This window comes from Enoplosus armatus, chromosome 17 (assembly GCF_043641665.1).
Source record: "Enoplosus armatus isolate fEnoArm2 chromosome 17, fEnoArm2.hap1, whole genome shotgun sequence".
Taxonomy (NCBI): Eukaryota; Metazoa; Chordata; class Actinopteri; order Centrarchiformes; family Enoplosidae; genus Enoplosus; species Enoplosus armatus.
The window spans coordinates 21,367,349-21,379,829 of record NC_092196.1 but is presented as its reverse complement, the minus strand read 5'-3'; the positions used below and the strand labels follow the sequence as shown (position 1 = coordinate 21,379,829).

Below are 12,481 nucleotides of genomic sequence, written 5' to 3'. Positions count from 1 at the left end.
ATGGAAAACCCGAGAGACCTGGTGAGTTCTGAGACTTGTGTCTCCCGCGGGAACCCGCACTTCCCTCCTTTGTTGTGGTTGTGATAGCGGTGTTAAAGGCTGCTTCAAAGCGACCGCTGACTGAAAGTCAAGGCAAAACTCCGTTGAGAAATCTGGTACTTATAAGTTCTCTTGCTCTTCGACAAGAATATATACCTGATTAAAATGACATTTTATATTTGTATTTAGGAGCTCAAGATACACTATTATTCGGCATATATATATTGCGCAAAGTATGTCTTAATTCGGTCCAAACATAGTATTTTATTATTGCCTGGCCTGTTCTTCTTCTTCCAAAACTCCCTTTAAAAATCGTGCCATATTAGGATTTCTTTCTCATTGACAAAGGCACATATCTCACAGACCAGCACTTTAAATTGATTACTAAATCGGACAAGACACCCTTTTATTCGGCATACATGTCCTTCCCCAAGCAGCTTTTACTTAAGTAGAATTTCACTTTTATTGTCCCTACATTCCCACTAACGTTACATTGCCATTTACATTCACCATAGTACACAGTGGACAGCGGAGATAGGCAAGGTGAATCAATTACAAAAAATGCGATTTCAATAACAGATTGTGCTGCTAGGTGCAACTAATGTACGCCGTATTTAAGGGTGGCTTTAGCCGAGTCTCAAACAGCCCTGGCTTTTATTATAGGGCTGCATCCCGGTGTCTACAATCAAAGTAACGTTAAATTGCAAGAATTCTGGAGGTCATTTGGCATATAATCTAGTCTAGTGTTCTCTCGCTGATACGGTCGCCAGTTTTGGCTACCGAGTCTCTCTCTGTATTGTCAGTGAGCCTCTCTCCCCCCTCTCTCTGTGCACTGCACTGCGGTGGCGCTGGCTGCAGGTTACACAGCTCCAAACTCACTGATGTGAACCACTGAATGCAACAGCTGTCATGTTGGCAAGGGTGTGTGTGTGTGTGTGTGTGTGTGTGTGTGTGTGTGTGTGTGTGTGACTGACTACTGTCTCAGTTGAGCACATGGAGCCTGTGGGGAAATGAATTTGTCAGAATTAGTAACCTCTTACCTCTAAGCCACACAGACACGTTTCATCTCTTGATCAATCAATGTACTTTAGAATTTAATCGATCAGATGATTAACAGAAAATTATTCTGCAACCTTTTTTATATTTGATTTATATTTTTTCAAATTTGTAATTTTTTTGGACTGTTGATCAGACAACGCATGTGAACAGTGCTGGGAGAAATACTTTACTTCACTAAAAGTACTAATACCACACTGTGAAAATAGTCCACTACAAGTAAATTCAAAACCCTCCTGAAGTAAAAGTATTTAAGTATTCTCAGTATCACAGTAAAAGTGGTCATGTTGCAGTAAAATGTTTCTATTATATTGTATGTTTCTGGATTAATATTACTGCTGCATTAATGTGTCTGGTAATTATTATTAACATTCTGGAGATACATGGTTTTCATTGGACGTGAAGTAACTAGTAACTAAAGCTGTCAGACCAATGTAGCAGTAAAAAGTACAATACTTCCCTCTCGGATGTAGTAGAAGTAGAAAGTAGCATAAAATGGAAATACTCTAGTAAAGTACAAGTAACTCAGAATTGTACTAAAGTACAGCACTTGAGTAACGTAGTTACTGTCCACCACTGCGTGTATGTGCAGGTGAGTCTGACAGCGTGAACACTAGACGACTTCTCTGACCGGCCTCCTTCGTCCTCAGGTGGAGCGTCCGTCCAGGAAGCGCCGCGACTCCTTTGGGATGCTGGACGGTTTGGAGGAGGACCGGAGCAGCTGCAGCACCGAGTCCAGCGGGGGGAGCGGAGCCTCCAGCCCCGAGGACAGCGAGGATGAAGAGTTAGGAGGAGGGGGGGGGGGGAGGAGGAGGAGGAGGAGGAGGGGTCACTCAACTCACCCCTTCCTCCTCCTCCTCCTCCTCCTCCCTGACGCTCATCAAGACTAACGGACAGGTGTACACCTACCCTGACGGAAAGGCAGGCATGGGTCAGTCAGCCTGATATATCTTCTTCTTCTTCTTCTTCTTCTTCTTCAAACTCATCAGTGAGCCTCACTGTTGTTTCCTTCATCACCATGAACACACACACTGTAGTTTATCTTGACCACACACACCGTCCTGCTGCCACAAACACTCACTAGAGCACCACATGTGGATTCATCCGCCGCTGAAAATAGTCCCCAACAAATGCTGCTGTCAGGTGGAGCTCTGATTGTTCGAGGTTCAACTGTCTCTGAGCCAATCACAGCAAGACTTTCTGACCTGATGATGGACCAATTTGACAAAAAGACAAAAAGGTCGTCTCAACAGATGAAGACGTCCTCCAGTCTGACAACAGAATACGTTGTTGTTGGACCAGATTGTCCTGCTGAGTTTGAAGTTGTCTCTGACGTGTGTTTGAGCAACAAAGTGACTCAGTTTCTGTCTGTCTGTGTTCTTCTCAGCGACCTGTGAGATGTGTGGTATGGTGGGTGTCAGAGATGCTTTCTACAGTAAAACCAAACGTTTCTGCAGCGTCTCCTGCTCCAGAAGTTACTCCTCCAACTCCAAGAAGGCCAGCATCCTCGCCAGACTGCAGGTACAAAACACTCTAACTGGAGAAACAAATGTTTGCCATCGGCAGCCGTTGACAGACTTCAGTTTGTCTCATGAGAGCAAAGTCTTTTCAGCCTGCTGACGCTTAAAGGACCAGTGTGTGGGATATAGTGCCATCTAGTGGTGCCGTTGCAGACTGCAACATCTGAGCTCCCCTCAGCCCCCCCTTTCCAAACATGTAGGATAACTTGTGGTGGCCTTCAGGTGCATTTGCGCCACCAAGCTGCCACTTTAACGTAAAAGGTTCTCTCTAGAGCCAGTGTTCGGTTTGTCCACTCTGGGCTACTGTAGAAACATGGCGGACTCAGTGGAAGAGGAGCCGCTCCCTCTGTAGATGTGAAGGGCTCATTGTAAGCTAACGAAAACACAGCATGATTATACATGAATGAAAGCATACACACTGGTCCTTTTAAACAGCAGATAAAACTTCAGGGAGCACTGAAAGTAGTAAAAAAATATATTTTACAACCTTTTAGTTATTGTGAATTTAAACTAACTTAACTAAAGTATGACACTGAGTTCTGGTCATATTGTTCAACAACTTAGGAAATACAACCTTTAGAATCTAGTTGTATATAATCTGCAGTGTCTTAAACGGGAAGCCTGACTCGTCTCTGTGTCTTAAAGGGGAAGCCTGACTCGTCTCTGTCTTAAACGGGAAGCCTGACTCGTCTCTGTGTCTTAAAGGGGAAGCCTGACTCGTCTCTGTCTTAAAGGGGAAGCCTGACTCGTCTCTGTGTCTTAAAGGGGAAGCCTGACTCGTCTCTGTGTCTTAAAGGGGAAGACTGACTCGTCTCTGTGTCTTAAAGGGGAAGCCTGACTTGTCTTAAACGGGAAGCCTGACTCGTCTCTGTCTTAAAGGGGAAGCCTGACTCGTCTCTGTGTCTTAAAGGGGAAGCCTGACTCGTCTCTGTGTCTTAAAGGGGAAGCCTGACTCGTCTCTGTGTCTTAAACGGGAAGCCTGACTCGTCTCTGTCTTAAAGGGGAAGCCTGACTCGTCTCTGTGTCTTAAACGGGAAGACTGACTCGTCTCTGTGTCTTAAAGGGGAAGCCTGACTCGTCTCTGTGTCTTAAACGGGAAGCCTGACTCGTCTCTGTCTTAAAGGGGAAGCCTGACTCGTCTCTGTGTCTTAAACGGGAAGACTGACTCGTCTCTGTCTTAAAGGGGAAGACTGACTCGTCTCTGTGTCTTAAAGGGGAAGCCTGACTTGTCTTAAACGGGAAGCCTGACTCGTCTCTGTCTTAAAGGGGAAGACTGACTCGTTTCTGTGTCTTAAAGGGGAAGCCGCCCACTAAGAAGGCCAAAGTTCTGCAGAAACAGCCTCTGATGACCAAACTCGCAGCCTACGCTCATCACCACGCCAACCAGCAGGGTGGAGTCAGGAAGAGCGGTGAGTCCTCAGGTTTCACCTCCATGGACAAACTACACACAGTACATTTACTTCAGTACAGGTCTGAGGTACTTGTACTTTACTTGAGTCTTTCTACTTCTAGCTTTAGCAACTTTACACATTAAAACACATGAAGAGTTTATAAAATCTGATGTTTTGTTATAAATTAATCGATCAGTCCATTAATGGATCAGTGGACTGACAGGAAGTGAACTGATGGTGTGAAACCATTTCCTGGTTCCAGCTGTTCAGATGCAGATGTGCTGCTTTCCCTCTGAATGCTGTTAATAACTGTAACGTCTTGTTAATAATGTGGAGCTTTGTGAAGGCGTCACTTTGGGCTCTGGGTCATTGTGACCAAACAATCGATCCATTAATGGAGAAAATAATCAGCTGATTCATCCACAGTGAACTAATAATCATTAGCTGATAGTTCAGAATGAGCTCCACCTCAACTCCAACAGTAACATCCTGCTTCACATTAATGATGAGGAATAATCATCTAATGATACTGATGCTGATATTAAGTGATAATTAATATGAAATTAATACTTAATGTGTTTCATTAGTCACTGACTTTGTTTTTCGTGCAAACAGCAAAACTATTTTATTTTGTTGCTGTTTTGTCTCCTGTGAGGCAGCAGAGTCACCTCTCCTCATACTCACTGTGCAGGAAATACATGATATTAGATTATTACTCATGTTATTAAAACAGTTTATAAAGCAGTCAAGTATCTGTTACCACACTGATCAGAAACCATCTGCTGTAAAACATGTAAATATCAACAACAACAACAAAGAAATATGTGTGAAGCAGCTCCAGTGGACGAGAGGGGACCTCAGAGAACAGTCTGTCTGTCTGTCTGTCTGTCTGCCTGCCTGTCTCTCTCTCTCTGTCTCTGTCTGCCTGCCTGTCTCTCTCTGTCTCCCTGCCTGTCTGTCTATCTGTCTGTCTCTCTGTCTGTCTGCCTGCCTGCCTGCCTGTCTCTCTCTCTGCCTGTCTCTCTCTCTGCCTGTCTCTCTGTCTCCCTGTCTCTCTCTCTCTGTCTCTCTGTCTGCCTGCCTGTCTCTCTGTCTCCCTGTCTGTCTGTCTGCCTGCCTGTCTCTCTGTCTGTCTTGTGTACTTTGTTAGTTTCTTGTGTGTTTGCTGCAGTAACTGTGGAGGTGTTTGACTGGGGTCGTTACCTTGGAGACGGAGATGTGATGGGAGCACCGGTCAGCTGCTTCAAACATGTGGGTGCATCTCACACACACACACACACACACACACACACACACACACTATGATAATATATTTATTAAAGTAGTAATATTGCTCTACAAGATTTCACTCAAGTAAAAGTACAAAAGTATTAACAGCAAAATGCACTTTAAGTATTAAAGTAAAAGTACTTGTTGGACAGAGTATTATTATATACTCTTCATCATATTGGAATATTATTATGCTTTAACACGTACGCAGCATCGTTACAGCTGGAGCGTTTTAACTTCTTTATATTCTGCTGACTTAATCTGTAGCAGCAGATTTTATAAACTGGTCATGTGTTGTTTTTTTGTAAAGTAACTAAAACTGTCAAATTTTACTAGTTTAACTTTTTGTTGTGCAGAAAACATGTTTAAAGGAGGAGCTTCACATTAAATTTACATTAGTGTTTACAGAAATGTCCAAATAAAATGATTGAGATAGAGATGTTCTGCACTCCCATCTGTACTTTAAAAAAATAAACATTGCTATTTAATGTCTGTGCAAGAGAATGTAAAAGTAGCAGATTTCTCAATGGAGTTTTGAATTGACTAAGCAGTGTTTTATGATTCCAAAATTAGACTGAGAGTTACTATTTTTTAAAAAGCAAGAGAACATAAAAGTAGCAGATTTCTCAATGGGGATTTGTATGTACTGAATCAAGTACTGTGTTAGTTTTATGATTCCTCTTCTTTTGATTTGCATCTTCTTGTTATTCCTTCATGAATAAAGTGAAAACACACAAAAACCTTCCCACCCTCCCCCGATGGATCCAGTAGCAGCACAGAAACACCATCATTAAACTAAAAATGAAAAGTGATCATTAATTATTGCTTAAAGAGCAGGAAAACGTAAAGATACCAGATTTGTCAATGGAGTTTTGCCTTAACTAAGCACAGTGTTTCATAAGCCAAAAATCGGATCATTTTGTTATTGCCTTGTGGAACATTTCTGTTTAAACCTGAGCTCCATCGAGTCCTGTGAGCTCAGGTAGTGACTCCTCTGTGTTGTTTCTTGTTTATTTGTTGTTGTCTTGCTGTCGAGGTCCCGATGGGAAAGTCGTGGGGCGGCATCAGTGAAGGCGTCCGGGTCGAAGTCCCAAACACTGACAGCAGTCTGCCCATGAAGGTTTACTGGATCGCTGGCATCATCAAACTGGCTGGTACACACACACACACACACACACACACACACACACACACACACTAACAGGAGAGCTCTTAAACCCTAATTTCAGCTCTTTGCTTTGGCCTCATGTTGATTTTAGAAGTCATTAAAGCGCTCCACAGTCTCTCTCCAGCACGTGTATTTGAGTTTTTGTGCTGCAGTTTTCTGATTTTGTTTTTGTAAACATGCATTTCTGTGTCCTCTTTCTCTTATAAATCTTTATTGATCGATCCTCTTAATATTATGATTATCGTTTCTGTTATTTTATTGTTTAGCTTATTATAGTGCTGTGCTGCTCTTTGATTTCTAATCTCTCCTGACTTGAGCTTGTATGAAGATGGATCACTGATGACGATGATGATGACGACGATAATGATGATGATGATGATGATGATGATGATGATGATGGTGGTGGTGTCGATGATGATGTCGTCTGCGTACAGGTTTTAAGGCCTTGCTGCGGTACGAGGGCTTTGACAGCGACTCCACCAGAGATTTCTGGTTGAACCTGTGTGTGCCGGACATCCACCCGGTCGGCTGGTGTGCTGCTGGAGGAAAACCTCTGGTCCCCCCTCAAAGTAAGAGGGGGGGTGGACACAGACTGGATTCTTGACACTGAATTTGTCAGATTTGCTCTCATATATTACACCTGACGGATGCAGTACTTTTTGTATTTCTATCTGTGTAACTTTAAGATGTATCTGTGTTCTTTTGTTTAACTCCTGTTCTGCCCTATATTTAGTCCGAACATGTTGAATCCATTTCATCATGTAAAATTATTATTATTATTATTATTAACAGCATACACAATTTGCAAGAACTAGAAAACATTTGGTAAAAACTGCAGTGACGTTGCGACTAGCTGAGGCTAGCTGAGGCTAGCTGAGGCTAGAGCGTTAGCCAAAGCTACAAATATAAATGTAAACAACATTTAAATAACCTGTGTGTGTGTGTCTGTCTGTCTGTGTCTGTCTGTGTCTGTCTGTCTGTCTGTCTGTCTGTCTGTGTGTGTCTGTGTGTGTCTGTCTGTGTCTGTCTGTGTCTGTGTGTCTGTCTGTCTGTCTGTGTCTGTGTGTGTGTGTGTGTGTGTGTGTGTGTGTGTGTGTGTGTGTGTGTGTGCGCTCGCTCAGCCATCCTTCACAGGTTCACCAACTGGAAGACGTTTCTGATCAAAAGACTGACGGGATCTAAAACGCTGCCGCCAGACTTCTCCTCCAAGGTCACACTTTTGACTGATCAATATTATTAATGATCACTTTAATATATTGTGTATTTCTTTTTAACTGAGTTAAAATCAGAAGTTTTCTAAATGCAGTCTGGTGGGACTCAGGTTTGTACTTCTATAGTTGTGAGGACCCTCATTGACATCATCCGTTCTCCCCAAACTTTAACCTAATTCTAACTTTAACCCTAAAACCACATCTGAACCCTCAAACAGGTCCAGGACAGCATGCAGGTTCCCTTCAAGAAGCAGATGAGGGTGGAGGTGGTGGATAAGACTCACCTGTGTCGGACTCGGGTCGCTCTGGTTGAACAGGTGGGACTTGCACCGCCGGTATCTGCTGCCGAGAGACTTTATTGTTGTTTTGGTATTCATATGTTTGTGTGTTGTCGCAGGTGATCGGCGGTCGTCTCCGTCTGGTGTACGAGGAGTGTGAAGACGGGACGGACGACTTCTGGTGTCACATGTACAGTCCTCTGATCCACAGCATCGGCTGGTCTCGCTCCATCGGACACCGCTTCAAACGATCCGGTGGGCGAAGTTTCATCATCTCCAGATTGGGTGGTGTTCTGCCTGTATCAACTTCACCAGACTGCATTGAGAAAACTTCAATTTTAAACGTAGTTAAAAACGAGTATTGATTTTGTATCGGTACTGAAACTGTTGGCAATCGTTTAAATAATCAGTCTAAAGCTCCAGACGAAGCGAGTAAGTAACCATGAGTAGAGGCTGTTCTGTCTACTGAATTGGTACTCAGCCCTAAGCACACTGCTTCTCACTGATGTAGCTTCATGTGGAGACGCCACCAGACTGCATTTAGAAAACTTTAAATTTAAGCCAGCAGCAGATTAATGAGCAGAGTGAGCTTCGGTGTGATGTGGTGATGAAGAGAAGACTGAAGATGAAACTGTGTGTGTTTCCAGATGTGTTGAAGAAGCTGGGCGGTCAGACGGACGCTCCCGGGCAGCTGTTTGCCAAGGTGAGAACAACAACAACAACAACAACAACAACAACAACACCATCATCACCTGCCGCCCCGTCTGTCCTCCTGTCAGTGAGTCTGGAGCTCATTTTACTTTCAGTTCACATCTTTTTGTTCCTCTGACTTTATTTTGATTTATTCTTCATAGTTTACAGAAGACCACAGCATTTGTTCCTCTTCATGTCACATACGTGCAGCATGCAAATATATATATATATACATATATATATATATATATATATATATATATATGTGTGTATATATATATACACACACATACATTTACATCATCAGTTGGATTCTGTCGTTACAAGAAAACACTAAAACACTCAGACTGTTTGTACCATGTTGTTACCACAGGGGGGCAGTATAACACCTGACACACACTCTCTTGTGTTCTGACCTTTGACCTTCTCAGTATTGGTCCCACTACTTCATCTGTAGTATTGATTGAACCTCCTGAGAGCAGCTGTGATCAGTCTGTGATGTGTACCTGTGCAGGTGAAGGAGGTGGATCAGAGCGGACCCTGGTTTGAAGACGGGATGAAGCTGGAGGCCATCGACCCTCTGAACCTGTCTGCCATCTGTGTGGCCACGGTCAGGAAGGTGAGGACCAGCTGCACCCCCAGGCACCGGCTCCACATTCAGTCCTTGAACCAGCTGTCGCCTCTCTTCTTCAGGTCCTGGCAGACGGGTATCTGATGATCGGGATCGACGGGTCGGAGGCGGCTGACGGTTCAGACTGGTTCTGTTATCACTCCACCTCTCCCTCCATCTTCCCCGCCGGCTTCTGTGAGATCAACAACATCGAGCTGACCCCCCCCAGAGGTACAGCTGCCTCCTCACAGTGAATCTACATCTACATATGATCATCTACGCAACGATATATAAGCTATGAACTCATACGAGCCGGGACCAGACAGCGAGAAACAAATAAAGCCTGTTTCCTGCTTGATATTTACAACAACATTCATAGATCACTGACAAACGACACAGTCTGCTTCCTCCTGAATGCTTTGACCTTTGACCTCAGTGCCCAGAGGAAGAGCAGCAGCTCTCAGCTGTAATACAGAAGCCTGATTAAATGAATAAATGCAGTTATGAAAGCCAACACGCTCTCTGTGTGTCTGCCAGGTTACACCGGTCTCCCCTTCAGATGGTTTGAGTATCTGAAGGAGAACAAGTCTGTGGCTGCTCCTGTCAACATCTTCAACAAGGTGAGCTGATTCATTAAAACCGATTAATAACTAATTAATAATAACTAGTCCTCTGATCTGTTCTCCTGATGGACGACTGATGTTGAGTTTATCTTATTTTACTTCACCTTTCTTTAAGAGTACATTTAACACTAAATGTTTTAGAAACAGAAGACAGAAAAACTGTCAGCAGAAGAAGTGAAGGAGTGAATGCTGCAGGCTGCATGTCGATTGTATTTAATTCTTCTCAGCGTGCAGCAGTCTTAGCATGCTTTTTATGTTCTGTGTGGTTTATTTTTTAATCAAAACCTTGAAATTATTTTATATTAAAGTGTTGAAGCAGAAGAATGGACATGAAGACACATGCTGATGTTTACGTGTGACGTTCAAAATGTCCGTCCTCACCTCCACTTTGTTAATAAACCTGGAGCTGTCTTCTTCCCTCAGGACGTCCCTAACCACGGTTTCTGTCCCGGTATGAAGCTGGAGGCCGTGGACCTCATGGAGCCCAGGCTGGTCTGCGTCGCCACGGTGACCCGCATCGTCCACCGGTTGCTACGGATACACTTTGACGGCTGGGATGACGAGTACGATCAGTGGGTGGACTGCGAGTCACCTGACCTGTACCCGGTCGGCTGGTGTCAGCTGACTGGATACCAGCTGCAGCCTCCTGCTGTTAATGCAGGTAACACACACACACACACACACACACACACACACACATCAGTTGGTTGAATTTCAACAGTTTGTTCGAGCGTAGATACAAAATAAAATGTGAGTGTTTGTGTGTTTCAGGCTCCAGAGAAGCAGCTTCCAAACAGAGGAAGAAGTCTCAGCAGTACAAGGGACAAAAGAAAAGTAAGTTCCTGAAGCCTCCAAACATCTTTTAAAATGACACAGATTAGTTTCCATCAGCTTCACTCTTTAGTTTGTGTGTGTACATGTTTGTGTTGACTCGTCATCATTCACTTTGAAAGATAAATCAAAGTTATATGACGAGAAATGTTTAGAAATTCACGTTTATTGAAGTTTTTTTAACAGATATTTTTTCCGTCTCAGATAATTCTTTTGAAAAGCTCAGCTGTTTCACTGACTTCTTCTTCTCTCAGAGAGGAAGTTGCCCATCGCTAAGCGACCTGTCAGCCTCTCCAGCGCCATGGTAACAGGTGTCCCCAGGAGCCTATCAGGAGACGAGAACGAGACTCCACCCAATTACCCATCACCCCCTACTCCTGTCTCAGCAGCCCAGCCCCCATCTGCCGACCCAGAGAGCAGCCGGAACACTGGGGGGGGGGCAGGTACACACACGCACAGTATTCAGACCCTTTACTGCAGTAAAAGTATTAATATCACACAGTACAAATACTCTGTTCCAGTAAAATGTCCTTAAAGTACTCCAGCAGTCAGATGTCCCCCTGTGACTGTCCCCCTGTGACTGTCCCCCTGTGACTGTCCTCCTGTGTCTGTCCTCCTGTGACTGTCCCCCTGTGACTGTCCTCCTGTGACTGTCCTCCTGTGTCTGTCCTCCTGTGACTGTCCCCCTGTGACTGTCCCCCTGTGTCTGTCCTCCTGTGACTGTCCCCCTGTGACTGTCCTCCTGTGTCTGTCCTCCTGTGACTGTCCCCCTGTGACTGTCCCCCTGTGACTGTCCCCCTGTGTCTGTCCCCCTGTATCTGTCCCCCTGTGACTGTCCCCCTGTGTCTGTCCTCCTGTTATAGATTCTGTCATTAGAGGATTATTCCTCCTCATTAATGTGAAGCAGGATGTTGCTGTTGGAGTTGAGGTGGAGCTCATTCTGAACTATCAGCTAATGATTATTAGTTCACTGTGGATGAATCAGCTGATTATTTTCTCCATTAATGGATCGATTGTTTGGTCACAATGACTCAGAGCCCAAAGTGACGCCTTCACAAAGCTAAAAATAAAGTTTTGGGGGATTTGGACTGTTGGTCAGACGGCCTGTCAGCGTCCATGTTGACCCCCCCCCCCCCCCCCCAAATGTCCCTTTGTTTCTGCAGGTTCACAGATTAAAGAGGAGAACTTGGAAGGAACAGATTTATCTTCTGAGAGGACTGAAACAGAAACCAACGGATCTTCTGGAGAGTTCTTCACCAACCAGGACCAGTAGGCCTCATCCGTCCCTCTCAGCCTTCATCATCATCTGTTTCTAGAATTATGAGTTTCAGTCCTCATGAAATGTCTACTGCCATGACATCAGATTTTAGATTATTATCTTTTGGACACACTTTAAACATGCTACACGTTATTAGCGCACTGATGCCCTTTGCTTTGGTCAGAAACCCTTTTTCAGCCTGCGTGAACGCGGCGGCGTCCGACCCTGCAGACCTTCCTCCATCTCGACATCCACAGTTTTTACTCGTCAGTCTTTGTCTTGGTGCCGGTCAGACCAGCAAGTGACGCAGCAAAATTCATCCACACAAGATGAAGTTCTAGGTTGTGTTGAAAGCTTGGGGGTGTAGTCAGGGGGCTAGCAACATTTAGGACAATGAGGTCTTGTCCTCGTTGTTTCTGGGGGGGTTTACATTTTATAAGCTAACTGTAGGTTGCTAGCCACAATAGCACAACCAAGCTAGCTGACTGCTAACTGCAGTTTGATGTTTAACACCAGCCAAATCCTTGCTGAAGG

At 44.3% G+C, this 12,481-nt stretch overlaps 1 pseudogene; it reads left to right on the top strand.

Annotated features, from left to right (window-relative positions):
- LOC139300232 (MBT domain-containing protein 1-like) lies at positions 1-11,983 on the top strand (annotated as a pseudogene).
- Positions 11,984-12,481: the final 498 nt, after the last annotated feature.